The sequence below is a fragment of the Anastrepha ludens genome, chromosome 4, assembly GCF_028408465.1.
Source record: "Anastrepha ludens isolate Willacy chromosome 4, idAnaLude1.1, whole genome shotgun sequence".
Classification (NCBI taxonomy): domain Eukaryota; kingdom Metazoa; phylum Arthropoda; class Insecta; order Diptera; family Tephritidae; genus Anastrepha; species Anastrepha ludens.
In genome coordinates this window covers 46,143,943-46,165,694 of record NC_071500.1, presented here as the reverse complement: position 1 = coordinate 46,165,694, position 21,752 = coordinate 46,143,943, and the positions used below count along the sequence as shown (strand labels likewise).

The window sequence follows — 21,752 nt, the reverse complement described above, 5'->3', positions numbered from 1 at the left end:
AATTGACTCGAGTTATAAAATATTTTTACAAAAAAACACACGAAAAATAAATAAATGTATAGGCAATTTTTCGCCAAATTAACATTGAAAAAAAGTCGTCAAACGTCTCAAGTGGCATCCGCGTCAGCCTCAGAGTGATTTGTGCGAGTCATGAAAACTCTTATACACAGTCTGCTTTAGTTTTTCTTTGAGTTTTTCTCGTAAACAATCTGGCAAACTTACGAGACAGAGAATGCAGCCTTTCTGAGTGTACATTGTTTTTATCAAACAGCTAGTAAGCCAAGCCGAAATAAATAATTTGCAGGTGCGTTTGTATAACAGCTTGCGTAAACATGTAAATACACGTGATTCGTAAGCTCAAACATTTATTTACATGTCTTATTATATTGATTGCTTAGTTTTAATTTCAATAAATCACTAAGTTTAAGATGAATAAAGGAAAATTCGCCCCAAGTTGGCAGGGCGAAGAAATTTCCTTCGCTCGGTAGAGTCTAGTGAGCGGAAAAAAGGTCATACCAGGTCCAAGTGCACGAACCTGGCAACGAGCTGTATGATGCACCTACGAAATACGGGAAAAATATGTATGTACAGTAGGGCAAGTCAAATGTTTCCTCTGCTTGGTTTCGGTTACTTATTTTTAAGAGATTACTTATTTTTAATTTTATTTAATGATCTTCAATAAATAACCTTTTTTATTTCGTTACTAATAGGACTATGAATAAGTTCGTGCGGTTTTTTTTCGAAATTGAAACTTTATTGACGTAAAATGGTTACAAATTTAATATTCAAAATATTGTCCATCGCTTACTACTACTTTTTCCCATCTTTCTGGCAATTCACGGATTCCCTTTGTGAAAAATTCGGTCGGTTTTGCCGCAATCCACGAATCGATCCATTTTTTGACTTCATCGTAATTACGGAAGTGCTGGTCAGCCAGGCCATGTTGCATCGATCGGAAGAGATAGTAATCGGATGGCGCAAGGTCTGGACTATACGGCGGGTGGGGTAGGACATCCCATTTGAGCGTTTCTAAGTATGTTTTGACCACTTGTGCAACATGTGGCCGAGCATTGTCATGTTGCAAAATAACTTTGTCGTGTCTATCGGCGTATTGCGGCCGTTTTTCTCGCAGTGCTCGGCTCAAACGCATCAATTGTCGTCGGTAGACATCCCCCGTAATCGTTTCATTCGGTTTCAGTAGCTCATAATACACAACACCCAGCTGGTCCCACCAGATACACAGCATAACCTTCAGGCCATGAATATTCTGCGCCGACGTCGATGTTGAAGCATGGCCAGGGTATCCATACGTTGCCCGACGTTTTGGATTGTCGTAATGGACCCACTTTTCATCGCCAGTCACAATTCGATGCAAAAAACCCTTTCTTTTGTGCCGTTGAAGCAGTTGTTCGCATGCCATAAAACGGCGTTCAACGTCTCTTGGCTTCAATTCATACGGCACCCAATGGCCTACCTTTCGGATCATTCCCATGGCTTTTAAACGTTTGGAAATGGTTGATTGATCAACTCCCAAAGTTTTTGCAACCTCTTCTTGCGTTTGAGCCGGATCTTGATCGAGCAATTCCTCCAATTCGGTATCCATGAACTTTGGCGGCGCACCCTCGCGTTCTTCGTCTTCCAAGCCAAAATCACCACTTTTAAAGCGTGCAAACCACTTCTGGCACGTTCGCTCAGATAGAGCATGCTCACCATAAACTTCCACCAAGATACGATGACTTTCGGCTGCTTTTTTCTTCATATTAAAATAATGAAGAAGAATTCCCCGCAAAAACACATTATTTGGCACGAAATTCGACATTTTCAAGTGTGGTAAAAATATTGTTGTTTACGCTTCAAATAAAAAACTTATACTGACGTTTGTGCCTTACGACAGTAGCTCTCCAATGAATGTTTGGAAATGTGGATCGATGGAATAATAATCAAGTTACGCCATCTGTTGTAAAACCGCACGAACTTATTCATAGTCCTATTATTTTTTGGAATAAAATGTATAAAAAGGATTTTCCAATAAGAGGTGTTATTTTGATATTCAAAGAAAAGTGCTATTTTTTAATATAAAGGTATGCCGTTAATGGTAGAAAATAACATTAGGCAAATGACAGACGCTTCCAGTACAATATCCTTTTCATGAAATTTTCCATAACCGAATTGTAAAGTTGCTGCCCTATGTCCTCGATAGCCTCACAAATTCTATCTTTAAGGTCTTGAATGGGCTGTTGGCGTAGACCTTCTCTTTCACGTGGCCCCAAAGAAAAAAGTCACAAGGTGTTAAATCCCAAGATCTCGGTGACCAAATATGATCACCTCTTCGAGAGATAACACGGTCCGGAAACTTTTCCGGAAAAGATCAATGGTTTCGGCCATAAAAAAACGTTAATCATCTCTCGATATCGATAGATAACACCTGCTATTGGAAAACCCTTTATGTGAAGGGTGTTTTCTACGAACTTGAAAGCTTGAAATGATAAAATAATATTTTTTAATTTTTTTAATACATGCCTACGCGGCTACGAGTTACATCGTGCATTCGGTGTGAGTCGATTTTTTTAACTATTTTTCCCAACAAATCTGGTCGTATAGCGACAATGGTCGCTTGAATATTGTAATAAATCGGTTGTTAAGCGCACTGTATAGCAAACTGTACCATCTTGTTAGAACCAAATGTCTTCGAAGCTTAGGTGGTTAATTTGTGGAAACAAAAATTCAGTTAGTCATTTTATTTGTTTTTTGTAAGTAAATGTTCACGATTTGGAAGAGTTGTTCTGTGATTAGAAATTGTATATGAAACCCAACAAGAAGCATTAAAAAACTTCTCAATAGATTGGCCTTTTTTCACTAATGTACAAGTATTAGCCCTCAGACACATTTTCCGTGTTTCAGTTGAGTTTATGTCTGTGGTTTATTAAAGTAATTTATTAGAATTTTTTTTTTTCGTTCCCACGACAGTCGGTTCTGCTTTACCGGAACGACGCATATTTTCATCCGGCCAATTTGGAATTTTTTGTGCTGCTACAACAACTAGAATTTTTTGGCAAATATTTGTGAGGTACATTTGAGTACGTTATATCACACTATTATGAGTATTTTTAGAATGCTGTAGTATTCTCATATATCAATTTGAGGAAAACGAAATGCATTGTTTTCTCGATAGATGGCTGTAATGATCGATAACTCGTAAAGTGTTGCTTAAGGGGACAGATACCTGATATTTTTTTTTCATAGAATGTTAATATAATCCTTTAAGAATATGTCAACTAGTTTCTAGAACGTAAATTTAAGTTTCTCTTATATTATATGGTATATCGTCAACCGTGACGACACAATTCTTTGCGTTCGAGTGCTGGGAGAGGTATAGTTATGTATTCAAACTTTATACGCGCTTTTCTCAAAACTATATTTTTCGAATTGGCGTACACGATAACTCGAAAAGTTATTGACCGATCTTCCTGAAATTTTGCACACATCTTTTCTATGATACTACTTTCTATGTGAATTTAGAATTTCGAAAATAGTAAGAAAATTCGCCCCAAATTCATTATTCCGCGAATTTTTTTTTCATTTGTTTTTAATTCTTATAGAAATTATGACATTAATAAACAAAAAAATTGTTGGCTTTTTGTATTCGGGTCACTGACACCGATGCTACAATGCCCGCCGATTGAGAAGGCCCGCTGTGACCTTCCTGGAAGAATTGAGTGAACATCCGCCATTTTAAATCATTAAAATAAAAAAAAAATTATTGTATATTATTTTAATGTATACATAAAGTGTATGCCAATTTTGAAAAAAATATATTGACTTCTTCATTTTAAATAATTTTAATGAAAATCTAAGAAAACATGGACGTTTACAGGTATCTGTCCTCTTAAACAATTTAAGGTTTATGGTCGCTGTCAAGGTGACATTTCACACTAAAAAAATTATTGTGATATTGTGTGTTTGTTCCATTCAGTTGTGAGTTACAGGGTGTTAACAGTTGAAGAAACAAAAAGAAAATTGACACGTTTTACAGCTGTTTTTTTTTTTGTTTTGATAAAGGCAAAAATGCCGGGTCGCTGAAATTGTGAATTGTGTTTATGGTGCCGATACTATAAGAGCTAAATGCGTACAATTTTTGTTCGTCGATTCCGTTCAGGCATTCTCAATGTTAAAGAAAATGTTGACAAAATCACATAAATAATCAAAGTTGACCGGCATCTTTAAGGTCGCAGCATCACCCAAGAGCTAAAGATCGAGCATAAAACAGCTTTAAGCCATTTGAGGAAAAAATTGTTCCGCAAAATAATGGATTCCCTATTTTCCCCAAGCAAATACATATACATATTTATATTTCACAATATGTACGTATGTGAGTAATATTTTTAATGATGAAGTAAAGTAGTCAGTAGTAATAACTTAAAGCTCCTAAAATTTAATAGTTTATTCGCCTATAATCTGGCAAATAACACGAAAAATAAAAAAAATGTAAATTCGTGCTTCCGGATTCCTTAAGATATATCAACATTTTATATGTGGGAAGCAGCTGAGTGTCTTCTATGGAATGGCATATAAAACTTTTTTGCCGAGTACTATAAATAAATGAAAATTTACTGGTAAGCATACGGAGAACTTTATTAAACTTCTGTATTGTACAAAAACTCTTCTTAGCTTAAAGCTAAATAAAATTGGATAATGCATTTAAGGAGAATGGGAGAGAACAAAACTAGTAATGGATGTATGAATTTATGTTGTATGTGTGAATGGAAGTTGAATGTGAGAATGTATGAAAAGTGTGGGTGGGATAAAATAGAGTTTTAAATAAGAGTAAGCATAAGTAAATAATTATAAGAGTACAGCTAAGCTGAATTAAGGGTAAGATTAAACTAAAATTAAATGTGTTTAAGATTATAATGTAACCAAATGCTACAGTCTATGAAAAAGTACTTTACCGATCTTGAATTGATTGATTTTGAAGCCACTTCCAAATTTGGAGTATGCAGTTTTTTCCTACTTGACAAAGCCTAAGAAAAATTTTTTCACACAGTGTAATATTATGGTGACAAATATATTGAAATATAGTGAATATATTTTTTCTGGAACATTTTACTGCTGGTGTTTGTTTTACAAATGCTTTTTAAATGAAATAAGCTAAAATAAGATAGGCGCTCAAGCTTATCAATCGTTAACCAACTACTTATTTACAAACAAACACTAAGACCGGTTTGGACTTATGGTATCGGGATGCACTGGCCAAAAGTTATCAGCTCTATCCGACGTCTGCAATATAAAAACCAGCGGAGCAAAATAAACGCGCCATACTACACCACAAGAAAAAATTATTGGACTAACTTAACTAAATTTCTTATATTTTTGTTATCAGTTTAGGATTAACAATTAATTTATGTTTTTAATTAATATTTAAACTTTTAATGATAAATCTTTTAAAGCTATACTGAAATAAGCACATAATTCACGAAACTTAAATTTATGTATTATTATATAAAATCGATAGAACGAAAAAATTATAAGACAAGTGTAATATCAAGGTGAAGTCCAAAATAAACAAGCCTGGCGTCATAAAGGAGCTCATAAAGGAGGTAAAGGTTCAGTGGAACCATATGTCGTTGGTACAAAAATGAGTTTCGAACAAAAAACTCATATCAAAATTTGTTTTAAAGTCGGTAAAACGTTTCCCGAAATATTTGAACTGATGAAAAAAGTTTATGCCGAAGATTGTCTATCTCGTGCCAAAATACATGAGTGGTTTACACGTTTCAGAGATGGTTGTGAAATGACAATAACATACGTGCCGCCCAAAATCAGTAATCACCGAAAACTCCATGGAAATCGTTCGAAAATTTATCAAAAATGAACCGAAATCATAGTTGAAATTCATGGAATTGGAGTTGAATATCTGCAAAACATCGATTTATCGCATTTTAACTGATCATTTGGACTTACGAAAGGTCTGTGAACATTTCATTCCGCACAAGTTAGCTGAGGACCATAAATGGCTCAAAATTCAACATTTGAAAGATCTTATTAAAGAGGCGAGAAATTACGAGAACTTTCCTTACAACATTGTAACTGCTGATGAAACGTGGTGTTTCCAGCATGAACCAGAAACTAAGCGTCACAGTGCCGAATGGAAGGCCCCAGGCGAGCCACCACCCAAAAAATCGCGTTTAGGGAAGTCAAAAATTAAGTCGATGTTAATTTTTTTTCTCCACAAGGACCAAACCGTCAATTATATTTTTTATCTTGGCGTTTTGAAGCGTTTGTTGACCAGAAATCGCCTGATATAGCTCCCTGTGTCTTCTACCTATTCGGAAAATTGCATTTGGTCATGAAAGGAAAACGTTTTGCGTCCAAAGGCTTGTACCGACATTCTGAAGGTCATTCCGGTCGATGAGCTGAAACACTCTTTCCAAAAAGCTATTAGATCGCGCAAAACAGTGTAGCGAGGCCAGAGGGGACTATTATGAATAAATAAACTCGAAGTTAATCCAATAGTAATCTCACTGCTAAGGGTTTAACGCTATCAAACGGTTTTCCATTTTTGAAAGCCAATTAAAAAAGTGTTGTCCATATATTTTCGATAGCGTTAAGGCCAAAGCTGCATCAAGGTATTCTAAAATTAGTACTTTTTTGCTGGCAAAAACTCTCTAGAATCCGCTCGCAAAATTCGTTGGGCACGACGCGTGGTAACTTCCAAAGTGTGTTTAATTTCAGCAGGGCTATTTGGTTTATATATAGCCCAAATTCAGACAATTCTTTTCCATCTGGCAACCACATAAATTTCAGAAAGAGATAAAGCAACCGAAATTAGTTATAATATAAATTATAATTTTAACTCACATTGCACACTTTTAAATTTAAAGCAAGCGCTTTTGGTATTTTAATTATTTCGCTTTGCACCGAATAAGAATTTGTGCGGTACTAAAGTACCAGCAATAAATGCTGAATAATTTCCGTTATGAGATACCGTTTTGAACATATAAACAACAAAACGATATTGGGACATTTTTCTATTATTACCTTAGTAGATCTCATTTTAATAGGCTTGGTCTTATCATTTTTTGTACGGTGTATATAATAAATAGCGACCTTCGTCGTGATCTTAGCATACCAGATGGAAAGAAAAAAAAAAAAATTCGTATCAGTCTATGTAAAACCTGAATTTTTCTACAATGGTAACAACTCCATAAGATCGAGTAAACGAGTAAAATGCTTCTTAAAACAAGTTAATATTTCAAATGGAAATTTATTAGTATCCTTTTGTATATCCCAAGTGCAATTGTACAAAGCTTCTAAAAATTAAATCCTTATTAAATTGTTGCCTCCTGTTATTGATTATTTTTGTTCCCTCCATTTGTGGAACAACGTCAAGACGCACGCCACAAATAGGAGGATGAGCTCGTCCAAACACCCAAAAAGGGTGTAAGCACCAATTTTATATACATATATTAGGTAAATATATTTTTTTAATTGAAACAATTATATAGTTTTTTTAATTGTTTTAAGGTAGGGAATTTTCTTTTAAAAATAGTACAGTTAAGTAAACTTTGCAATGGTTTGCTCTATAGTGGGGAGTTTTGAGCAAACTAAATATCAATAATGAATTTCTTCATAACTACATACTATTTACAAGCACCCCGCTTCGATCTCGAAACGTCAAGTGATAGAAAAAGGAGGAAGAGCTTGGCCAAACGTACATCGTATCCAAAGAGCACAAACATTGTAACGAAGTAAAAAAATGATTGGCTTCTGCTGAAACATATACGCCCTACTTGCTTCTTTTTGGTTAACGCGAATATCCATTAAATTGATTATTCGAAAATAATGTGAATTCTAACTCCACTTAACCAACCACCCAAGAAACAAACTTCAAACTGTCATACTCGTAATCACAATCATGTGAAGTGAATTAATATCAACAGCTGCAAATACTTATAAACAGAAAACTTAATTGAAGTAAAGGGTATTTCAAAACTCACGTCTAAAGTGTCTATAGTGAATAGTTCCTAGGTTGGTTTTTTCACACAATATTTAATATCTTTTTGTTCCGCAACTACATTACATAAAACATATTAATTTATATTATTTACATATTTTTTACAAATGTCTCTATTTTGAGCTGTATTAATATACATAATTACATATATCCATCTAGTGCCTTATATTTCGTAACCATGAGAACTGCTTCCGTTTCTTTCAATTTTTCCTTCCAGTATTAATTGTAGCTTGAGATATTTGGTGTTTCTCATTATGTGTTCAAGATACGCCGTCTTGCGATGTTTTACTGTGTGTAAAGGGTGATTTTTTAGGTATTACCTTTTTAAACAGTTGGTTTAAACAGCTGACGCACGTTGTGTGTTTTCTTTCACTGTTAAACATCTTCAGCTTGGTCCATAATTTAAGCATGAATCGTTTTACAAACGAACAACGCGTGCAAATCATTGAATTTTATTATAAAGAAAGTTTAAAGTCGAGAAATTGTGTTTAGCGAATTTTCGATTTTGGAGTGAAGATCAGCTAGAAGAATTGCAAGAGCTACCAATGTATCCAGAAAAGGTCACAGTTTTTTGCGGTTTATGGGCTGGAGGTATCATTGGACCGTACTTCTTCAAAGATGCTGCTACCGTGAAATAATATCCAACTTTTTTTTGTCCAAAATGCAAGAGCTTGACTTGCATGACATGTGGTTTCAGCAAGACGGTGCCACATGCCACACAGCACGCGTAACAATGGACTTGTTGAGAAGCGAGTTCGGTGAACATTTTATTTCACGTTCGGGACCTGTCAATTGGCCACCCAGATCGGGCGATATAACGCCTTTAGATTAGTTTTTGTGGGGCTATGTTAAAGCTCATGTCTATTCAGACAAGCCTGCTTCAATTAACGCATTGGAAGACAACATTAAAGCATTTATATGTGAGATACCGGCCGAAACATTGGAAAGAGTATGCCAAAATTGGACTAAGCGGATGGACCATTTGAAGCGTGGTCGCGGTCAACATTTGCATGAAATAATCTTCAAACATTAAATTAAATGGACTGTACTATCGATTTAAATAAAACTGTCATGCACTTTTCTGAATTTTACGTGTCTTTTTTTGAAAAACTTTCCTATAGCTCTTAAAAAATCACCCTTTAGAAGTACACGGTCTCGAATAACTCGTGGTAGAACCCTTATGTTAGAAACGAGATCGGTCCACGGAATTTTACAAACTTGCCTAAAAATCCGCCTTTCGAAGGCCCGAATCGATGCATGTCTGCGACTTTGAGTGCCATATAAGACCTAAGACCATTCATAAAACTTCACAAAACGAACTTTAACCCTTTCGGTACGGAAAGCCGCTAACGGAAATACAAATTATTTTATATGTTTAATAGTTGCAATGGGTGAAATAAAAGTCTTTTGCCTCATCAAAATTGTATTCGGTTAAAAAGGGGCGGTGGGAGGGGCTGAGACATATATGTCCCCTCAGTATTTTTATGGACGCATTTGTCCCGTTTAGTATTTTATGATCCAATATTGTTTTATATAAAAGTTTGTTTTATTATGAATTCAACATATATTTAGTTTCAGTAAAGTGGTAAGAAGAAAACAATGAGCAAGTAATACAGTATAAAAAAATTGGTTTTTACTTATGGTAAGGAGCAAACAAGAATACTGATGGGACACATACGTCCCACCAGGATAAAAATGCCAGTAATTTTTTATATAACACAAAAACTTTTACTTACTTACCTCAATATAATAATAGAGCACTAGCACAATAAATAAATATATTTTCAGTAATCTTTGAAGAAACCACGAAAAATCGCAAAAAAACCTACCACTTGCAAAATTCGCGTCCACTTTTGCGATTGTTTTTTGACTAATGAACATGTGTTTACCATTTAACTTCAAATAACGGAAGGAAATACCGTTAAGAATGGCATTAACTACGAAATGGGATAAATAAAGTCCATTAAATTCGCTTAATTTCCAGGCTAGGTATCTTCAAACATGTGCCGGGACATATAAGTCCCGTTCGGACCGAAAGGGTTAAGATTCATATCGAAGTTATGGCAACTTAAGATCTCTCTACTCATATGGAGCTCCCTAGTTCTTCCAATTGTCATTGAGTCAGCGTCCAAGCTATTTGAAATTTGAAAGCTTTTCGTACAATAAAACAACGTTGAAATTTTTTATATTTTTTATGAAAATAATCATCCGAATGAGTCGACAATTCAAGAGTTTCGCAAGTGCGGCTGAACCACTTTCAACATCGATATATCGACGTTTTCAACAATCAGCCATTCATGAATCGACTGCTTGGCGGATTTTATTTGTAGGCGCGTAATTGTTAAGAGCCATATTTTGAATAAAAATAATGAAACCTAAAATAATCTAAATTGGTTCATCCTTTATTTTAAAACAACACCTAGGCGCGTCGTTTTCAAGACCCTTTATAAGAAAAACATACACAAAGGAATGAATGATTAGAAGGCATACATACATATATACATGTATTTATGTACTGGGCGCATAAAATATACTTGTTTGTTTAGTTTGTGTACTGAATCGATTATGAGCCCAGAAAGGCCGAAAATATGCGAAACTAAAATCTGCACGAGGCGAATAAAAATGTTTAATACATTCACTTACGTTATAACTCTATGATAAAATATAAGCCGCCCCATAAGCCAAAGAAAATAGTAATAGCAGCCGAAATAGCATAACAACAACGCTAATAAGTAGCGCAAAGGGTATAAAGGATATGATAATGTGCACCAACCTTTCTTTTTTGCCTTCAGTATCCGCTTCAGATGAAAGGATAGTGGAAATGGAGTTCGCATCGAACCGTGTAAGTAGTTTGATGTGGAAGAGTATGTGTGCATATTTGCGATTATAGCAGCTGTTTTATAACAAGCGTAAAAATTTTACTTTATGAAGCCAAAATTTAATGCCCCTTGCTTGCTTTGCACATCTGTATACTGACTACGTTTGTACGCTAGACAAAAACTGTGGGTTCCGAGTAAGACTTTTTCTATAGTGACTTCGAAAGCATTATTAATTTATGTATATCCGAGTTTTTCTTGTGATAGCAATAATACTGGTGCTCAGTCGACAGTCACAGAAAGTCACCAATATTATGTAGAGTAATACGAGTGTCTATATAATTGACGGTTGCATGATTTATTGGGTGTTTTTCCGAGCTCCTTCTCTTACTTTCGGTGTGCGTGCGCAAATGGAGTGTTGTTCCGCAAATGGAGAGACTTACTGCTTTAAGCCGACTCCGAACAGCAAATGATTTTTTGTAAATAGCTTTTTCATGGCCCATAATACACTCGGAGGTTTGCCATTGACTGCCGAGAGGCAATCGATATTAGAAAATAATATTTCTATCATTTTGATGATTCATGCACGGAGATTCGAACCTTCCGAATTGTAGTCACGCACCAACTAATTTGGCTACTGTGGCCGTCTGACTGTTAACGAATGCTATTTTTTTACGTTTTTATAAAACAGCATGGAAAATGAAGTTACGAAGTAAAAACAACTTATTTTCAATAGGTGGATATCTCATCTTTCGTTTGAAATTCGTATTCATATCATAGAGTGGGCATACGAATTTGAAATTTTTTATTGAAAATGTTAAACCTTTTTAAAACTGAATTGGCGAGAAAATTAAAAGTTACGCGCGCAGCATTACTAAGTAAAATCTATAGTTTACATACATATGAACAATATTTTCTTTTAGATAACTTTTACTTTCGCACAGCGTTATGCAGAAAATGCGCAACACCGTGAAGGGAAAAACTTCTCAAGAATCAACAAGTATTTCAAGCCACTTCAAACTTGCACTTTATTATACTAAAATTGAATAGAACCCAACAATATTTTTAATTCTCATGCATAAAATTTGTTACAAAATGAAGTTAAAATATAAATAAGTACGTTGTAAAAAATTGCGATACATGTCCATACATCCTACATATCCGTATATAAATAAATAAATATTTTTCTCGGTGGCTTTATGCCGTTTAATGCAACCCTTACAAAATTATAAAATCCTTGTGCACAAGGATTGTACCTGCGCAAGTATGTACTCGTAACTGGAGCTTTTTAAGACCTTTAGAACATAATGATAATACAAAACCGAAATATTTTTTGAATGCATTTTTTTATTATAATCTGATAATTATATATTATCATTTCGGCACATCTATTTTTGAATATGATATGCCGCACATTACCGCCGCGGCTACAAGTTATATGACCTATTTGATCAGCCCAATAAATCGATTGTTAAGTGCGCTAATTGCGCCGTCCAGTTGGAACCAACTGCTGGAACTGATAAATTTTTTAAACAAAAATTTACTCACCATGTCCCGATAGCTATCGCTATTCACCGTAACGTGTGTAAAAATAAATAAGAACCGATGATGCCCCAGTCCTCTACGATCTTCGCGAAAACATTTCCTTGTTTTTAAAAGTAAATGTCTACAATTTGGAAGTATTGACCAGCCGTTAAACGATTTATGATGGCTTCCCAAGCCTTCTTCTTCTTCTTGAGTTTAACAAAGTGTGCCATTCATTTCTTTTTCATCCTAACCGACACTAATTGGGCAACCAAATGAAGCCAAGTCTTTCTCCGCCTGATCTATCAAACATAGAGGAGGTATTCGTCTTCCTCCGCTACCACCAGCTGGTACTGCATCTAATTCTTTCAAAGCCGTTGCGGTTGTATCCATTTGGGCGACATGACCCAGCCAACGTAGCCGCTGGATCTTTATTCGCTGCACTATGTCCATGCCGTCGCAAAACTCATACAGCTTGTTGTTTCATCGCCTGCGATACTTGCCATCACCATCGTGCAAAGGCCCAAAAATCTTGCTCAGCATCTTTCTCTCAAACACTGCATCGTTTTACGATTTTACGATTCAATTGCCTACTTAGTCCAAAGTAGCAGTTGTTGGCAAGAGAGATGCCATCTGCTCTGTTGTTTGTATTAATGCTGGTTCCTAAATAAACGAAGTCTTTTGCAGCCTCGAAATCATAACTGTTAACAGTGACGTGGATACAAAGCAAGCCAGAGATATATTATTATGCGCTAAGCTTGGGACTCGCCAAAAATATCAAAATATTAGAAAAAGTTTTTCTTTCAATAATCGCCCCTCGAAAGGTAATGGCAAACCTCCGAATATGTTTCTGCCATGAAAAACCTCCTCATGAAAAATCATTCGGAACTGGCAGAAAAGATTCTAGAAAGAAAGGAAAAAGATTCTATGTGCATATGTGCACTACAACGCACACTACCAATTGACGAAGGGGCTCGGCCAAATACCGAATATAGAGTGTAAGCGCGAATTAAATATACAGTAGGTTCTGTTTTTATGCGGCTTTTTTTTATGCGGTTTTGAAATAGTGCGGTTTTTTTTTAAATTACAAAATGCATGTAGATCTATCGAGAATTGTACATATAAACAAGATTCTAAACCAGCTAAGCAAAAACTCATCACAGATTACATCAGAAATGCTAACCCTACAAGTATGGAACCGCTTGCATAACTATCTAGATCAGACGTGTACATTTCCTAAAGTGACGAAAGTGATTTTACGCAAAATCCTAAACGAACGCGCAACATGTGGGTATTGTCTGATTCTATTTCTGACTTAAATTTATTTTTCGATTCTGACGTTTCTTAAATAAAGATATAATTTTCAAAAATACAATATTTTGTTTATGCGATTTTATTTAATTATTTCAGATTCATGCGGTCTATGGAACGTATCTATAGTTATAATATGGGACTAGTGCCCTTTTTTATGCGATTTTATTACATTATTTCAGATTTATGCGGTTTTAGCATTTGAAACGTATCTATAGTTTTACTATAGAACTAGTAGCTTTCTTTATGCTGTTTTTTTTTATGCTGTTTCTTGCGGAACGTATCTACCGCATAAAAACAGAACCTACTGTATAGTGGTTTTCAATAAGAGGTGTTATTTTGATAATCAAAGGAAAATGCTGTTTTTTAATATAAAATATCGGATGTTTATTTCATTATAAAGAAAAATGTGTACCGTTAGGAGTGGAAAATAACATCAAGCAAATGACCACCACGACCACGCTTACTGGACAATATCCTTTTCATGAAATTTTCCGTAAGTGCAAAGTGGCTTTGAGGTCTTGAATCGAAAAAAGTCAGAAGGTGTTAAATCACAAGATCTCGGTGGCCAATTGGAATCACCTCTTTGAGAGAGATAACACGTTCCGGAAACTTTTCGCGTAAAAGATCAATGGTTTCGTTTCTTGTGTGGCACGTAGCGCCGTCTTGTTGAAAATAAAGACCTACTGAAGACCTGCTTTATTAGTGTGGCATCAGTCGAAACGAATAATGTTGTGCATGCAGATATTCGTCGCTCTACTAGCAAGTGTACGGAGGAAACTTTGCGAATCTAGGAAATTTAGTGACACAAATTTAATGTATGACCCTTTTAGAAACAGGTTGGGACCTAAGAAGCACCAACCTTACTTTTTATAAAATTTAATGATCTACTTTTTTAATTTAAGTATGAAATTATGTGAATAATATTAAAAATTAAATTAATCAGCCCATATAAATTTCTCTTATAATAAAATAAGATATCTACTATTGTACCTAAATGGCGTCCAAATATCGCATCGTAACACTGTGAGATTTTTAGGTATGACTCTAGATGCTAAGCATAAACGAACGAACATATTAAGAAAATAGAGAAGCACTGGAAATCAAATATAAGAATCTCTATTGATTCATGGACAAAAGGTCTAAGTTATCAATATTCAACAAAGTTCTGCTGTTCAAGCAAATTCTGAAACCTGTATAGACATATGGAATACAACTTTGGGGTTGCTCAAGTTCCAGCAATGTAATGCAGATTCAAAGTTTTCAGAATAAAGTGCTAAGGTGGACTACAAATGCTTCTTGGTTTACTTGCTACTTGAACGCGATCTTGACATCGAATCAGTCGCCGCCACAATATAAATGTATTCTAAGTCAGACATGGGTAGCCTTCAGCAGTATATCAAACAGCAAAGCTTCAGTACTGTCTGACCTAAGCAATTGGAAGACAAGGCATAACCGAAAGAAGTCCCATAATCTCCTGGGGTAAACAACATCTCTGCTATTATGTAAAACACGCATACAATTATTTGCATTAGACAAAACTCAACGCATATTGTTCGTTAGCTAAAATGAATGTAATTGTATTATAATATATAAAATTATGTAAAATTAAAAACTCCTAACTTTTTCATTTTTTCACTTACCTAAATTATTTCTTGAATATTTGAGGGCGCAACACGCAGACGCAAAAAACCTTCAGAGTAAAGTCATCAAAAGCTACAGATTCATACAACGCAGATACGAACGGTACGAAGATTCGAACGGTACTAACGCATGCACCTGGGGTTGTTGTCCTGATGAAGAAGCTATGAACTGTTTTTCACAATGCCCGCCTTTCGCGATGAGCTTTCTGAGCAGCGAACCGGATCAGCAAAAATTTTTTTTTACAGATAAATAGTAGGAAGTTCGTAAATTGTATTTTTCAGTAGTTTTTTCTTATGAAAAACTTTAAAATAAGAATTTTTTCCATTTGCCGAGATTTTAGTGTCGAATATATTTCGAATAATATTCGACCTCGTTCATGAGGTTTAGAAGTTGTAATATTTTTTTTTATTTCTTCAATGCATGTGAATCTACCAAGTCTCACCCTCAAAGAATAAAATACAAAAAATTCGAAACCAGGTGTAGTTTTTTCGTCCATTTTCTCCTATGAAAATGTATTTACACATAAACTTTTGTCATATCCTGCGGTTAAAAAATACGATAAACAATAACCGTGAGATACAAAACAAAAAGGCGCAATTGATTCATTAAACTGAGGTAAATTCATTTTTATAATATTTTCTGGCAGTGTATAGCCGCAGTAAAATTTGGCGAAAGGCGGAAATATTACGAAAAAGGCTATAGCCCTAACATATGCAAACAATGAATAGAACTGTAGAGAAGTAAAACTTAAAAAAGCAGAAAAATAAATAAAGGAATAAATACAATCAAGTAGACTCGAAGCTGGAATATCGAATATTTCGCAGACCAACATTTGGCAGGCAATCGAAAAGACGGTTGATGGTGGGCCCAAATGAGCGAAATAGCTGCTGAGAGGTGGGTGGTCGTGTTATGGTGGTTGCATAAAGTGCATCAACTGCTTGCCAGTTTGTAGGTAGATAGACGCCACAAATCGGCAAAAAAATAATATAAAACTAGTACAAGCAGCAGTCGGATGAACTTACTTAACAGAATAGACAGAAAATTGCTTCGCAATGACTACGTACCTACAACAACTATTTACTGGCAACAACTCGTATGCACGTACAACTTATTTAGACTATGGAGTAGCCTTCGTCACGTCTGGTTGTCAGTTTCGAACTGTACTTTTTTTGTGTCGGCAGATTGTGTGTTTGCATTTTTTCCATCCTTTTTGAGTCAGTCCGCATTCGAACGGGACAAGGATCTAGATATGGTTCAGTGCAACCATTATACACTCTAAACAACAACAACAATAATAATAACAACCACCAATAGTAGTTTTATTAAAAGGCAGAAAATTTGTATGCGAGCACAGCGAAAATGCAGCTATAAAAGTTCTTCACAACCAGTAGCTGAAAAGTTAGTTGAGTGAGTTGTTGGTACTGTGCCAAATCAAATTATTGCAAAACTTAAAATTTCGATCAAACGTGATAAGAAAGGTAATCGAAATAAACAACGTAAATAACCAAATCCTGAATGCACTGAAAATCAAATTGATTGCCATGGAATTTTACAACTTTCATACAAAATATTTATAAAAGTGGGGTAATAATTTCCGATATAAACCGGTTTTTTCTTTTTCTGTCCAATCATGAGCTTCTAATCACGAAAACAAAAAATGTATAGTAATTTCAGATAATTTATTTACAGCAATTAAGAACTGTGAGGATCCACTTGGTTTTTTTTTTGTTTTTGAAGGAAATCCAAGCCCGAACGCAAACGCGCTCTAACTCTTTACTATGAGAAGATTAAGAAAGCGTAACATGACAGCCTCACAAGTTTTTAAAAGTTTATAAGAATATTGTCGACCAACCTCATACAAGCAGACGGTAACTTCACCGAAAGTGAATATGAGAAAGGTAATCATACGCTATGCAAGAATACAAATATTCGCAGAAATCTACGCAATAGAAAGATTTACCCACTTGAAAGTTGAACGCAAGTATAACACAATTATTCTTACTGATAGACAAGCAGCAATAAAGGCTCTCAACTCTTTCCAGGTTACATCAAAACTGATGCTGGAGTATCTTCAAGGGTTCAATATCTTAGACCAGAACAATCTGGTACATATCCCATGGGTTCCAGACCACATAGGAGTTATTGGGGAGAAAGTTCCAGATAAATTAGCCAGAAAAGGGGGAGGTAACCAGAGCCATTTTGTGTCCTAGTAAAGGGTAACTTTTTCTCTCTTATACAGGAATATCGTACTGAGACCAGCTACCAGTTTTAACGCTATCAAAATTAATAGTAGGTAGATTTAACCTAAAACAATTTAAAGATTTTATAAAATAATTAAGAATAATTTTAGAATAATTACAGAAATTCTACAGGGTCTTAAAGATTGGATCATTATCTGACTAAACTGGTAATATACTCCAATGGGACTTGCAGGTTATGATGATAGTAAGAAGGTAAGATGATATAACCGCCAAACGTATGCTAGCATCGTATCCAACACTAATTCATAAGAGGTACAAACACCTGGGTAAACATATATTTTACAAGAGGAGGAAATACAGCTCTATAAATCAGAGCAAACGCTAAAATTTACTGAGAAAGTTTAGATCAGAGAAAAATTGTGGTTCCAAGAAGGGACACAATATATCTTTTCGGCTGCAGCGCTTAATCCCTTATAATAATAATAATGTTACATAGAGGTGGAAAGAGCTTAATCTAAGTTTAAACTGTTTAACCAAGTTATGCAGTGGCCCTGAAGTGATAAAATAGTAAACCATCAGGTCGATCATAGGTTAGGCTAGGTCAAGTGGCTGCCCTTCGACACACCTAGGCCAGTTAGAGGCGTTTGTGATACCACCAGTACTATCCTTTCCTTACTCTACTTGGTTCTCTCTAAACTATTGTATAGTCCTTAAAAATCTGTCTAGCTAGTTTGAGATTCGCTACATCCGCGATGTTGTCTAGAAAAGAGAGACAGAGCAATCTCACGCGTCTCGTACACAGAGCCATGCACCCGCATAGAAGGTGGTCAACTGTACCTTCCTCTTCTACATCCTGACAGCGTCTACAATAGTCATTGGATGGTACCCCTAATATATTGTCATATCTTCCTATTATACAGTGCCAACACCTACTATTATATGACAGAAGACCTACTACGATACTTAAATCCTTCCTACTTAATTTAAGTAGGCTCTTATGTACTGATAGCGCAGTTGTTTAATTGTTTTCAGTTGGAATTTGCAACAGTAATGGTATTTCTACAATGGTGCGTATGGCATGAGTATGTCGACCTGGTCCTGCCCAGTTTGGAGCCACGAGCCCAATGCGGAATACTCAGTAATGAGCAGGAAGGCGAAAGGATATATTGGTGTTTATAGTTTCGGATTATAAACCACCTCTCACTTGATCATTGAGTTTTGAGCCATCAATTTATATACTGACCACGTTTCTATTATATATAGCACCTTTTCCCCAGTTTTCTCTGAATGGAAAATGAATTTTTCAAGTCCTGTCTAGGTATGTATTTTTTCTATTTATCGCGCCACAAAAGTCAGTGGCGTTAGGTACACAGAAAACATTCCAAGCATATTTGAATATCCAAGGTGGTTTGCCTTTAGCATGGATGGTTCCCGAAATCTTGGCGCCGCCTTGGTGCCTAGTTGCGTACAATATAGGTTAATTGGCAAAAAATTCATTGTTTTGAGCGTCTCAGTAACACTGCGGCTAGCTGCTCCTTGAATACTATTTAGCCTCTTGATTGACGTTTTCTTATAAAGGGTTGGCTACCACACCAGAACTCCCAAGATCATAATTGATATCTGAACCATAATAATCATACCCGAATACAATAGTTCATTTTTCTGTAGTTCATAGTTCAGTACTGTCGCCGAAATGGACTTCTGTAGTATGAGTGCTTTTGGCTTTAAAATTAGTGACCGGTATTATAAGTGAGGATAAGCCTTTGGGAATGTTTCAATGCATACATGTACTACAGGTACTCCAGCACAACTATTACATATGAATGTAAAAACAAAATTTCCATGAGCAACTGAAAACTTATTAAAAAGAAGGCGGTAAACAAAAGTTTAAAAGGTTTTGAGGCAACGCCATGGCGCTCGGAGTGGTGCACTTCCACTTGGCTAACTCTTGAGTGATGCAGCTGATATATACACAAATGCATGCAGCAGCAGTTGCTGCATAGCAAGTAGGCTGTTGCAATTATTTTATCTCAGTGCTTTATGCAACACATTACTTACTGCCAACTGTTCGCTCGTACAACTTTTAATGCGACAAACAACTTTAATACAAACAAATGTTGTGAAAATTTCAAATTTTGCGGTCTTAAAATTTGAAATAAATATGTACTTAAATATGCGCGAATTTCTCTGCACTTGCAACTTTTGTGCTTACTAAAGTATTTACTTATGTATATAAGCAGGCACACATACACACAAACGCAAGTAAACACAAACGGCGGCAGAAAAGTTTCAAAATTACGAAATTGCATAAAAAACAGGCGCAAGGAGAAACACAAAAATATATACATAAATATATGCAAATGTATCATATTAGGGGTGCTCTGACTTTTCGTTATATGAAAATCACTAACCTGTTCAACCTTAACGTAGACATCGTAACCGCGCCCCTTACATTTTATTATCCTGAAAATGGCTAAAACTTTGGGGTGGCTTGGAACTTTATGAAGTGCAAAATTAAGTTGTAGGTACAATCTTAATGTGTTTTTAAGTCAAGTCAAATTCTTTGTAATAGCGCCGACAACTCGCCGCTATAGCTGTAAAACTCATTAGTGATGCAAATCCGAAAGTTCTTTTCAGCTTATCTCAACTTGTGTTGGCAGTTGTTGTTATACCCGCACATACAAATGAATACAAGGGTATTATAATTTTGTTTACATGTCCATTGTAAATATACCAAATAAATACTAAAATATTCAGAATGAAGAGAAGAGCCTACTTAGTCGTGTTAGTGCATCCATCCGTCCGTCCGTTTGTCCACACGTAAGCGCGATAGCTCAAGAAAAAAGTAACATGTTTCGCATATTACAATACCTATTATTTGTCCAAGGTAGGTTGGTATTGAAAATGCACGAAATTGGTTATTAACCGCGCCCAGCTCCAATATAACGGGAACTTAAAAAACAGAAGAAAAAAAACTTGGTAAAAGTGATAAACCCAAAGAAATATGACTGTAGTAAAATTTGACTGTAGTTAATTTTGCAGTAGTGAGTAAAGGCGAAAAGTCAGTGAGAACTTTTGAAGAGACTTCGAAAGATTTACAATATAATGGGCTACTACGCTTGAGTTCTCCACGCGTTAGTATTGTATTCTAGCATCACCGGAGGCCTTCCTACCATTAAACGCGAACTTGTTATTGGCATGCAAGTGGAAACAACTTGCAGCGGATAAAGAATGCTTGAGAAAGCGAACTGCACACAACCTTTATTGTACTGTCTACCGATTTCGTTCTTGATGACACATTTATTCAGAACGAACATTGTCGTGTTTGCAAGTACCAGGCAGACAACGTCGCAACGTAGTTTAGGAACTAAAAGAGTACAAAACTAATTCCATTTTGTATAGCCGTTCTTTAATAGAGCCGAAAATTGATGAGTAAAGCTTTTCCCGACCAATACATTCTGCTATCATTCGCAGAAAAATGAAACGGTTGTGATACCATAATTCCAGAAACGCTCCCGTTTTAGATTAACTTTGAATTGAATATAGACTTCTTCATCCATGAGATTATTGTCATCTTTGTATTTATGTATTATCGATCTCCCTATCTGCAGTTTTTTCACTGAATATCAGCTCACAATTGAACTTACTAACTTTTTTTTATTTTTTGGCTCATTTAGATCTGACAAAATTTTTATTGAGATCGGTTAAAAACATCACCCGCAAAATTGCTGTCCGTACGTCTGGCAATACAAGCTTTAACTCTCATTTCAAAAACTTGCAGCCACCCGAAATGGAATTTTATTAAAATGTGCGTGGCTATAAAAGTTCGGCCCGTACCGAATTCACCACTTCCTTACTTCTTATGATTGCTATTTTTTATGTTGCATTTGCCGCTGCTAACACCAACGACTAAATTTTAAAATCTACATAGAAATTACTGGCACGCCCAAAGGATCAACTGTCATCACTTAAATGATAACAGAAGTGGAAAGAAAAGTTTTTAAATAATGTGAAAACTAAAAACGGAAATATTATTTAGCTGAAATGTCACTATAAGTAGATGTTTAAGATTATTTGTATTATGACTTTCATGCGCCTATTTTGTTTTGCCTTTTTTAACAAGAGCGGCAAGGAGGGCACTGCCAAGCATGTGGCTACAGACTAAAGAATTAGACAGGCAACACTCCACTGTATTGCGATTATATGAGAGTGGAGAAAGAGGAGGATAGGAAAATAGAAAAA

General features: G+C 35.5%; 1 pseudogene; it reads right to left on the bottom strand.

Annotated features, from left to right (window-relative positions):
• Positions 1-21,276, bottom strand: part of LOC128861815 (uncharacterized) — a 135,470-nt pseudogene extending 114,194 nt beyond the window's left edge.
• Positions 21,277-21,752: the final 476 nt, after the last annotated feature.